This window comes from Gorilla gorilla, chromosome 17 (assembly GCF_029281585.2).
Source record: "Gorilla gorilla gorilla isolate KB3781 chromosome 17, NHGRI_mGorGor1-v2.1_pri, whole genome shotgun sequence".
NCBI lineage: Eukaryota > Metazoa > Chordata > Mammalia > Primates > Hominidae > Gorilla > Gorilla gorilla.
In genome coordinates, this window is record NC_073241.2 from 48,806,159 (window position 1) to 48,818,019 (window position 11,861).

The following is an 11,861-nucleotide window of genomic DNA, read 5'->3' on the forward strand; positions in this document are numbered from 1 at the left end:
ACATTTTTTTCAGCACCACACCACACCTATTCCAAAATTGACCACATACTTGGAAGTAAAGCTCTCCTCAGCAAATGTAAAAGAACACAAATTATAACAAACTATCTCTCAGACCACAGTGCAATCAAACTAGAACTCAGGATTTAAGAATCTCACTCAAAACCGCTCAACTTCATGGAAACTAAACAACCTGCTCCTGAGTGACTACTGGGTACATAACGAAATGAAGGCAGAAATAAAGATGTTCTTTGAAACCAACGAGAACAAAGACACAACATATCAGAATCTCTGGGACTCATTCAAAGCAGTGTGTAGCATGACTAAATTTTACACTGATTCACAGAAAAGAATAGGACACTTTTTGTTGAGAATTGTTTAAGCCCCCAAATCTGAAAGGAATATCAAATATCACACTTTCAACCAAGACTGTAATAGTCATGAGCATTGTGAGTCAGGAGCTCTGGGAAATCCATTATTACGCAAATTACTCAGTCTTCTTCAGTTCCATAAAGGTTAATCTCTTGGTTCAGAAATTAAAATTCCATGAGAAGTCTACTGATGAATATTGAATAAAAGTACATCTTATTTTTCTGATAAGTTATTGTAGTTTTTTAGATCTCCTATTTGGGGGGAATAGAACAAACATTTTTATTTGGAAAGTGTGCAACCACACAGTAAAATTTTAATCAACTGTAACATAAAAACAGCAAAACATTAAATTCTAAATAAGTAGAAAGTATTCACTTATTCCAGCATAAAAATGTCTTCACCTCAAAACAATTCTAGGGATCAGTAATTCTGTATAGCAACATTCTTGAGAACAATCTATAATCAGTAAAATGTACATTTTAATCTTTATAAATATTTACAAATCTTAAAGTTATCAATTAAATAAGATAACAGTACTTCCAAACATATTTTTGAATATAGTTATTTTTCTGTCTATATGCTCTGTATCTAAACACTTAGCAATTGTTTCATAACAAGTAAGAAAAGATAACACAACTCAGCAGAAAACAAATATTCTGACAATAATGTACTTAGTGGTACTTGACACATTTTAGCCAGCTCTTAAATGCTCTTTCCGAGCATTAAATCAATACAAGAGAGCCAGTCATCAGGCAACCATAATGTTGTCCCTTTAAATGTCCAGCATTCTGTTGGTAAAGAATAATCAACCATTATGCTATTATAACTCTATCTATACTATATGGTGTTTGCTAAACATTTTAAGGGAAGTTTCAAAAGACTCACTGTTGCTGGTTCTCTGTAATGGAAATATAATGCTCCCCGGTCAGCCTTTCTGGCCACCCTCCTTCCCTGGCTTCCAGTGCCTGACCCATCTTCTTATCGTGCTCATACTGATCTCTTCAGTAGCATTGATTAGAACCTACAGGAATCCTTTATTCCATGGAGTGAAGTCCTTTACCCACTATCACATAATGAATTATTGATGTTAAAAGCACATGGAATAAAATATTTTATTTTATGAACTAATAACACAAAATTCCAGAAAAATTTTTTTAGTGTCCTTCAGAACCTCTTGATCCTATAAGACTTTACCTCAGTTTTATTGAGAGCTTATAACTTGCCAGGAAATGAGTTACGGATGTATAGTCATTTAGTCCTCATCAGAAACTTTTAAGATAAGAGACAATACTGATGTAACTGAAGGTTAAGAAAGCTAAGTACCTTGCTCAAAGTCACTAGCAAATCAGAGGTGCAATTTGAACACAAGCAGTGTGACATCAGAGCCTATGAATTTAAGTACCTATACTATATTCCTTCTCATAGGTAGAAGGAAAGATTCTGTGACTTATAAATTGGTTAGTACTGCACACGATAGCTCTGGCAGTAGATTAACAGTGTTCACTGGTATTTAGAATGCATTTTAGTAATTTCTATGTTCTGTGAAGCCCTATGGTTTAATTTTTTGGTGCACTATATGAAGTCCACCTCTCTGTGGGACCATCTATCTGCCCTACTCTACCCTACCTGTCTCAAGGCTGGGCCATGAAAAGATGTGATGAATGAAAGATGAGCAGAAGTGATATGTGCCACTTCTACACAGAGGCTTTAAGAGTCTGTGGGTGCTGTGCATGGTGCATGCTCAATTCAATCTTTGCAACAGCAACATACATGACGCCACATGTGGCTTCTCTGTCCAACTGGCTCCTAGAGTCAGGTCAAGAGCAGTGACACAGAGCCGAGGCTGCAGCTAACCCACAATGGGTGGGAAATAAGTTTTATTTGTTTTAAGCTACTAAGATGTATTGATTATTACCTAGCTTATCCTGGTTAATTTTTTACCATATATATTTTTTTACCCTAGACCCTGTCTTTCACAGAACACCTATTAATATCTAATGAGATACTAGTTTAACACAGCAGACGGCTGGAGAAATTCTTCCCCCATACAATATTATCGAAAGATGAAAACAGAATTATTTTGGAGACAATGAGAAAGCCTTGCTCTTGTCACAGCGTGACTAAAGGCTGAGGGAAAAAATGCTTAAAACTGACAGTTCTTTTTATTATGTTCTCCCCAGCAACAACTTCACAAAAGTACTTGTGCCTGATACAGCTGTCCCCCAAGATTCTGTTTCACTCAAATCTATTAATTGGTTCATTCAACAATTATTTTCTAAATGCTTGCTAGGTGCTGCTGGTCGGTATCAGGTGCCTACCCCCAACCCAACATATGGCTGTGTCCTTAAAGTGCCCAGTGATGATGTAGAAAACTCTGACTTCCCAATCTGACTGATAGAAGGTTTGAATATGTTATTAATCTTGTAAAAATCTCATGATGTTTTTGAGATGTCAGTTTGGCTAGGATAGAGTTCCCAGTTAGTCAATGGAATATTTGTCTGAGTGGGTGTGCTGTGAAGGGATGTTGCAGATGTAGGAGTCCCTAGTCAGTAGACTCTAAGCAAGGGAGATTATCTGGATCTCCTCTGGATGGGCCTAACTTAATCAGTTGGAAGTATTGAAAAGCTGAGGTTTCCCTAACAGAAAAAATTCCACTGTGGCTTTTGTCCGATGGCCAAATGTTACATGTTGTTCTGCAACTTCTTTCAATCAAAATAATATTTTGTGAAAATGCATGCATATTGATATAGATAATTTTAGTTTAATTTTATCCTTTTGATGATCTCCCATTATATGCACATATCACAAATAATTTACTCTCCTGTGTACAGATATTTATGTTTTTTCAATAATATTGCCTTCACATAAAAAGCTGCCATTCTTATGCATATCTCCACATGAGCTATCTCTATCTATTCCATTCTTATGCATATCGCCACACAAACATGTGCAAGAGATGCTTTAAAGTACACATCTAGCGGTAGAAACAGAGTACCATGTGGTGAAAGTTTCTGCAGCTTTACCAGCTATCACCAGGACACTCTACAAGATTATTCACAAGTTTAAAGTACCACCAGCAGCGTACAAGTGGTACCCTTATTCCAGACCCTCAACCACACAGCATTTTCAGGTCTTGTCATCTTGTTCAAGTTGATGGGCCTGAAATAAAATCTCATTTTCATTTTCTTTCTTTCCAATGGAGTTGAACATCTTATTTTTATTAGATATTTGGTTTTCTTCTTCTGCCAACTACCTGCTCATTTCCTTTCTATGCTTATCTATTATTTTGTACTTTTCTTACTGATTTTAAAAATTCTTAATATATTCTGAATAATTTATTTTCAATTATGATAACTTGATATATTTGCTTCTGAATCTCAACATTTTTTCTACGTGTTAAAAGTAATATTTTTGTAGACATTTCTAATTTTAATGTATTCAAAATTATCACTGGAATTTTTTACAGTTTGCTGCTTGATGCCTACTCAGCCTGGTCCTCTAGGTTCCCACCAGTGCTGTGATCCCTACATGTCATTTCAATTTCAATACATGTCTGCTGGTTACAATTGGCCAGAGACATTCTCTGCTGCTTTCAAACTAACTGATGTAACCTTAAAATCATATTATGACTTTATCTAAATGGAAACTAAATTTTAGGCAGAAAGATCAATGCACAATAACACAAAATGTCTTGTTCCCTGAGCAAATTTCTTATCACCTCTTGAAAATTTGAGATCAGATAGTAGACATAACACATGGGTGAGGCTCACAGTGTATTTATACTTCTGTTTTATATAAGCTCATACACAACCATAAAAGACATCCATGTGCATACAGAGTATTGAAAAAAAATCAATTTAGATTGTTAAATATAGTGTGGAGAGGTTTTCACGTTACTTCTCATTAACATGGAACTTTCTGCAAGTTTCTGGGCATCCTTGCCTTTTGTAAAGTTGACTTTAACTAAGGAAACCAGGTATGATTAAAAGAGAACAGAATATAATAAAAAATTCTAGTTATGATTTTCAAGTCATCCTCGAAATTAGACAAACTAAAATCACTTGCAAAATGATTAGAATAAACATAGGAATGTAAAAATCTCAGAGGCTCATGAGAACTAGGATGTTTCATCCACTAGGATTTGCCCTTAGTCATCCAGCATTAAAAATAATGGCTATTCTTGGAATCTCTCAAAGGTCAAGAGATGAAACCAAAACATTTTTCTGAGACACCTAGAAAACACTAAGGAGGTATGACCCATCAATTTAAAGTTCCATCTTACTGAAAAGTTCATCAGGAAAATTACAGAAAAATTAGACAAGATATTTAAATAGTTGTGCTCACAATCTTGAGATAGATATATACATATATATATATATATACATACATACATATATATACATATATAAAACCTTGAGAGAGAGATATATATATTTCTAAGTGATACTGAAGATTGTTTTCTTTTTTCCTGTCCCAATATCAATCAGTGCTATGATAACTAATTCCATGAAACTGAATTTCTGTGATCTCAACTTCAAGACATGTATTTAGCATCTATACACCAATCAATGAATATATTAGTCATGTGTGTGTGTGTGTGTGTGTGTATATGTGTGTGTGTGTATGAAAATATATGTTTAGCCATGACCCAAATTCAGGATACAATATAATATAACAAGAAATCCCAAGATATACGATTACCATTTGGCCTTTTCACTCAGTCCTTTTGGAGACTTGTTTCTTCTGATCCATGTCCCAAAAAGTTCCGATAAAATTAATGATTTGAAGAAGGAAGTTTAGAAGCAGAGAAGTAGAAACCAACCAAACCATGGCCTAAGGCTTAGTTTGCCAAAGCTCAAGCTGAGATGTAGTCTTAGGCATGCTATTACTAGCACAATTGCCTCTTTCTTTGCCTATTGGCCTTATTGTACTTGTTTGGATTTACAACTGAAAGGAACCCTAAATGCCAAGCCAGAAGTCAAGAGGAATAACTGTTAAATTAAAGACAAATTTGAGTGAGTTAGGAAAAACATGTGAATCTTCATTAAGCAGATTTTGGGAGTCATTGACATCTACTGCTGTTTAATGGCTGGGGAGGGAGCAGTAACTTCCACACCTTCCACACCTGGATCATGAGTTGCCTAAATTATCAAAGGCCTCCTTTGTTCACTCATTCATTCTCTGAGCAAACAGGCATTCTACCTCTACTGTATGGTAGCTCTGACATACAGTAGAAAGAGACACAGCACAGACTATACCCTCAAAGAGCAATACAGTTTAGTGAAGAGCATCAACAAGCAGTAAGAACACTCTGGCAGAAGAGGGACAACCATTCCAAGGAAAGGTTTGAAGACGAGGGAAAAGTAGAAGTTATTAAGCAAGAGAAGGTGTGAGTGGGGAGGAGACCCGTAGAGTCAAAAGAAGAAGGAGCAAGAGGCATAAAAGCAGGGAAGCTGAAGAAAGCGTGGAACATTTGGAGAAAGCAAGTGGTTCAGTGTGGCTGGAGCTCAGGCTCTGCAGGTGGGAATATTCAAAGACGAAATGTAGCCAGGATCCAGGAGTCAGAGAAAGAAAGTCCAGAGTCTGGGGTAAATGTCAACACAGAAGTTTATCATCACAATAAAGAGATGAGATGGAAGCATAGCCAGAAATTATGGAACTCAAAGAAGGTCTTGTCTTTAATTTTGAATTATTTTCTTCCCTTAAGGTGAAGGAAGAATAATCTGAGCTTGAAATAAAGACTTAGAATATAGACCACCGCCTGCAACCTTCTCACTCAAAATTAGAAGACATTATTGGATAGTTTCAAGGGAAGTTATTAACTTGAGAAAAACCCAGAAATAAGGTAAGGCCAATGATAGGGTTTGAATCTGTGTCCCCACCCAAATCTCATGTCGAAATGTAATCCCCAATGCTGGAGGTGGGGGCTGGTGGGAAGTGATTGGATCATGGGGGTGGTTTCTAATGCTTTAGCACCATTCCCCTAGTGCTGGTCTTGTGATAGAGTTTTCGCAAGTTCTGGTTGTTTACAAGTATGTAGCAACGTTCCCCTCTCTTTCTTCCTCCTTCTCCAGCCATGGAAGATGTGCCTGCTTCCCCTTCACCTTCCACCACGACTGAAAATTTCCTGAGACCTCCCCAGAAGCCGAGCAGGTGCCAGCTTCATGCTTCCTTTACAGCCTGTGGAAGCGTGAGCCAATTAAACCTCTTCTCTTTATAAATTACCCAGTCTCATGTATTTCTTTATAGCAATACAAAAACAGACTAATACAGCCAAGATACAGCATTTTGTGTGGAATTTCATAATTAAAGAGAATTTTTTTTTCTTTGTTCCTGCTTTTGGCATAGTCGGACTCTAGAGGGCATAGTGGAAAGAGATGAAACAGAAAATTGGAAGGAATGAGTCATGAAAGGGAAAATACAGAGTGACACAGGGAAGATAAGAAAAGGCTTGCCAGAGTGACAGTTTCCAGAGATGACAGCAGAGATGTTCTGTTCTCACTAGCCCCATCATTTAGAGTGACGTTCTCTACACATTACATGGGGATTGTAAGAATCTGGCTGGACCCCTGACAGTCAGGGCAGGCATTCCATAGAGTGACCTCTGATAATTGACAACATCCATGGGGTAGAGCCATTTCTTTATATGTGAGGGTCATGAGGTACCATATATTCCAGGGATCAAGGATCAACATCAACTTTCATTATCACTGAAAACTCACCAACCTTCCTTGGATTCATTTGTACTTTCCTATAACACCTTTCCTAAGTGGCTTCTAATCTAATTTGGATAAAACACCATTGGTGTTTTTAATACTTATTTGGTTGCCTGGATGTGTTTTGTTTGTGTATGTCTGAAGTAACTAATCCAAAAGGAAGAGTCTTTCTCTTGTTGCTCTCATTTGGTTTTCATTTTCTTGATAGTGTTCCTTTGCATAAAGAATGATCACCTTACCGAAAAATGTCATCTTAATCTCACAAGTGGTAGGAATTCTGTAAAAATACTCAATAATAGATCATACCTAATGGATGGTACCTAATGTTCTTTCATAGCCAGTGTATTTGCTGTTTATACATAGTAAAAAAGAAAGAACAATATTAACAAAGATGAAAAATAGCCCTCTCACAAATCCCCCAAATCATTTTATCTGTAATTAATCTGTAGTGAGAACAGGCAGTTGACATAAAAAGATCGTCCTGACAAGACCTCTTAGTTCAGTAAGAGTCTTTTAATTAAAATGAGGGATTTCTGAGTATGTGTTGTTTCCAAGCAGTGGGAAATTATGTTAGCATGCAACATTATTGAGGAATCTAAAAGCAGACTGGAAAGAAATAGGAGAAACTGACAAATGTAAGGTCCCTGGTTGCACTCACTCTCATTGTAAATGTTGTAACTTCCCACAGTGTATACTGCAGCAAATTTTCAATCTCACTGGAAAAAGCAAAGCCATTGAAACTTTTTAAACCATTTTACACCAGTTTTGAGTGCTCATATTTTAGGGTCTTTAAAAATAGTACATATATTAGATTGTTGGTATGGATATATTAAATAGATTTTTCATTTTTATTTTATAGTCCACACTTTAGAATAGTCTTACCCCCCAGTGGAATTTTCGGGCTGCATATTTGGCAAAATAGGTATCGGTGCCTCGTTATAGGAAACACACTTCTAACAGAGTTAGTTACATACATAATTAAGAAAAGAAAGATCTGTTCATTATTTCCTTCCTTAGGGTGGAGCACATAAGGCTTTGCAATCAAATAAAGCTGTACTGGGACAGCAGAAAGTGAAATATTTTCACAATAACCAGGATAGTAAATATTTGCCTTTTTTTTTTTTTTAAGAAAAGAGAAAGCACCCATCTTCGTTGGCAGCATAGCGTAGTGAAAGTGACATGCGTCATTTGCCCTCTTACTTACAGGAAGTCTGTCACTCTATCTTTAATACCAGGACAGGCAGTGACAACTCAGTCTTTCTGTCTTGGCATAACTGCATGCCCCAGAAAGCTTCCATAATTTCAACTGCTCTTTTCAAATGATTCCAGAACAAATTTGGGTTTTGAGAGGTGACTGTTAGAGTAAGGGAAGGGAGGAACATGACTGACCAGAGGCCAGCACTCGCCTCCACCACAAAACAGCCAGCTCAGCCAAGACTGGCTCAGAGCCAGGAGGAACTCCCTATTTCGGGGAAAAAGTGAGAGATCCTCAGCAATCCACATTCCCCCACAGACTCCTGGAATCCTAGTCACGGGAGAGCCCCTCAGCATTCCTGGGCCCTGAGACTAACATTGGGAGCTGCCTGGAGTCCACGTGATGGCACTGTTGCAAGTTACCATCAAGTTGGTGCTGGGTCCCATGTATTCCACAGGACACAAGCAGCTGCATCTGACCACACCATTATGGGAGCCCAACTCCTACCAGACAACATGCTATCCTAGGGCCCAGCAGCTCCTGAATCCCAACATCCTTGAAGCCCAGCTGACATCCCCCCATGTCCACCTAGAAGGTTGCAGCATTGTGATGCCAGCTGGACCCAGCAGTGAGCCTAGGTGCCTAGCACTCTAGTGTGCCACACAGTATGCTGCACCCCTGGGGAATAGGCAGTGTGGCATACCAGGGAAGCTTTCTTCAAAAGAAAGGCAGCCAAAGTTTGTGCTCCTCAGAGCCTGAGAGCTGCCTGACAGGACTGCTGCCTTTAACAGCAATTCCTCCCCGCCCAGCAGCAGCAAGGATGCCACATACTCATACCTGCCTTCAGCGGGACTGAGGATCAGCCTGCCAGTGCACCATCCTGGGGTCTGAGAATAGGCCTGTCCTACCCATTGCCACGACTATCAGCCCATGCCTTTAAGGGCCTGAGGACGTTCCTGACCTGCTTACAACCATCATTCATGGTGCCTGAGCTCACTGTATGGGGGCCCAGAGATTGACGTGCTCCACCCACAACTAGTGGTACCTATAGTCCAGGGGCCTGAGGAGATACCCTCCCTGACCGCCACTGCCAGAGCCCTTGCACACTTTTTGACAGCCTGAAGTTGGGCATGGTCTGCCTGCCACTGCTGTCAGTGCACACTATTCAGGAGCATGGGGACCAACCCACCCTGCCTACCATCAGCAGTGCATGCACATACCATCCAGGGGCAAAGCGACAAGCCTACCTTGCCCACTGCTGGTGCCTACATGTGCTTCCCAGCAGCCCAAAGACTGGCCTGCCCCAGACTGCCACCACCTTGCTGGTGCCCACCCCTACACACCACTCGGGAGCCTGGGGAACAGCCTGCTATCACCACTGCTGGTGTCTGCATATGCTACTCAAGGGCCTGAGGGTTGAGCTGCCACCACTACTGCCACCACCAATGCCATGCTGCAAGGATCCGAAAGACCTGCCTGCCTAGCCCTCTGCTGATACCACAGCACCTGAGCATGCTGCCAGGAGGTCTGAGGACTGACTCACTCAGATCCACCACTGCTGGTGCCCGTGTCCACTGCACAGGAGCCCAAGGACCAGCATGCCCTGACTGCTGCTGCCACCACTGGTGCCTAAGGACCAGCCCACCTTGCATTTCCATACCCAACAGAGCCTTGCTACAGTCTCTACTAACAACTGAAGTTAAGGCTGTAAGGAATGAACAGACACTACTGACATTGATTACAGCCAGAGAAATCATATAAAGACTACACTCCCGCACCCACCAAAAATCAAAGGCAAAGCACCCTACCCAACCAACACTATAAATACATCTATTAAATAAGGAAATTTTTAAAACTCTGTGCTACAAGAGAACACAGAAAAACAACAGAAAGAAATCAGAAATAAAAGTCATGATTTGATGAGAAATTTAACAAAGAGGTAAATATAATTTTAAAAGAACCAAACAGGAATCCCAGAACTTAAGAATTCAAAAAATAAATTTAAAGAACACAGTCATGAGCTTCAACAAGAGACTAGATCAAGCAGAAGAAAGAATTTCTGAACTTGAAGACAGGTCTTTTCAAATAACCCATTTAGAAAAAGAAAACTAAATAAAGGAAAAAAGCTTATGTGACATATAGAACACCATAAAACAACTATATATATATTTTTTAATTTGGGAGTTTCAGATGCAGAAGAAATGGACAAAGGCATAGAAAACCCATTTAATGAAATAATAACTGAAAACTTCTCAAGTCATGCAAGAGATGTAGAAACACAGATACAATAAGCTTAAAGACCCCAGATAGATTCAATCTAAAGAGGTCTTCTCCAAGGCATATTGCACTCAAACTATCAAAAGCCAAAGACAAAGAGCAAATTCTAAAAACATCAAAAGTATCAAACCACATACAAAGGAATCCCTATCAGAATAACGGGTATTTCTCAGCAGAAACCTTATAGGCCACAAGAAAATAGAATGATACATTTAAAATGTAGAAAGAAAAAAACCAGCCAGCCAATATACCTTACCCAACAAAGCTATCTTCAAAAAATGAAGGAGAAATAAAGTCTTTTCCAAATAAGCAAAAACAGGAAATTCATCACCACGAGACAAGCCCTATAAAAATTCTTAGGGGAGTTCTACATCTGGAAGTAAAAGGAAGATATTTACCCTCATGAAAATACACAAAATATAAAGCTCACTTGGTAGACCAAATACAAAAATGAGAAAGAGACTGAAATCAAATGTTAACACTATACCAGATCACCAAATCATAGTGGTAAACAATAAAAGGGGAAGAAAGGAACAAAGGATATGAAAAACCAGAAAACAAACAAAATGCTGGGAGTAACTCCTCACCTATCAGTAACAATCTTGAATGTAAATAGCTGAAATTTCCCAATTAAAAGATGCAGACTGCCTGAATGGATTTTTTTTTCAAAGACAAATATTTGCTGTCTAAAAGAAACTTACTTTGGGCCGGGAATGGTGGCTCACGCTTGTAATCCCGGCACTTCGGAAGGCTGAGGCAGGCAGATCACAAGCTCAGGAGATAGAGACCATCCTGGCTAACACGGTGAAACCCCGTCTCTACTAAAAACGCAAAAAATTAGCCGGGCATGGTGGCAGGCGCCTGTAGTCTCAGCTACTCGGGAGGCTGACGCAGGAGAATGACGTGAAACCGGGAGGCGGAGCTTGCAATGAGCCGCGCGCCACTGCACTCCAGCCTGGGCGGAGGAGCGAGACTCCGTCTCAAAAAAAAAAAAAAAAAAAAAGAAACTTAATTTGCCTGTAAAGACGCACACAGACTGAAAGTGAAGAGATAGGAAAAGATATTCCACATTAACAGAAACCAAAAGTGTGCAGGAGTAGTTAAACTTAGATAAAATAAACATTAAGTCAAAAGACATAAAAAGAGGCAAGGAAGATTATTACATAATGATAAAGAGATCAATTTAGCACGAGGATGTAAGAAATTTGCATATATATATATTTATAGTCAGGGTTCTCTCGAGGGACAGGACTAATAGGATTGATGTATATATAAAGGGGAGTTTATGAAGGAGTATTGACTCA

General features: G+C 39.1%; 1 long non-coding RNA gene across 3 annotated transcripts in view; it reads right to left on the bottom strand.

Annotated features, from left to right (window-relative positions):
* LOC129528220 (uncharacterized) overlaps nucleotides 1–11,460 on the bottom strand; it is a 357,987-nt gene extending 346,527 nt beyond the window's left edge. The window contains exon 1 of one of the 3 annotated variants that reach the window (XR_008673449.2): nucleotides 11,259–11,460. This is a non-coding gene — a long non-coding RNA (uncharacterized lncRNA). The remainder of the gene's footprint in view (nucleotides 1–11,258) is intronic. The other 2 variants (XR_008673447.2, XR_010131311.1) reach the window with 2 other exon arrangements.
* Nucleotides 11,461–11,861: the final 401 nt, after the last annotated feature.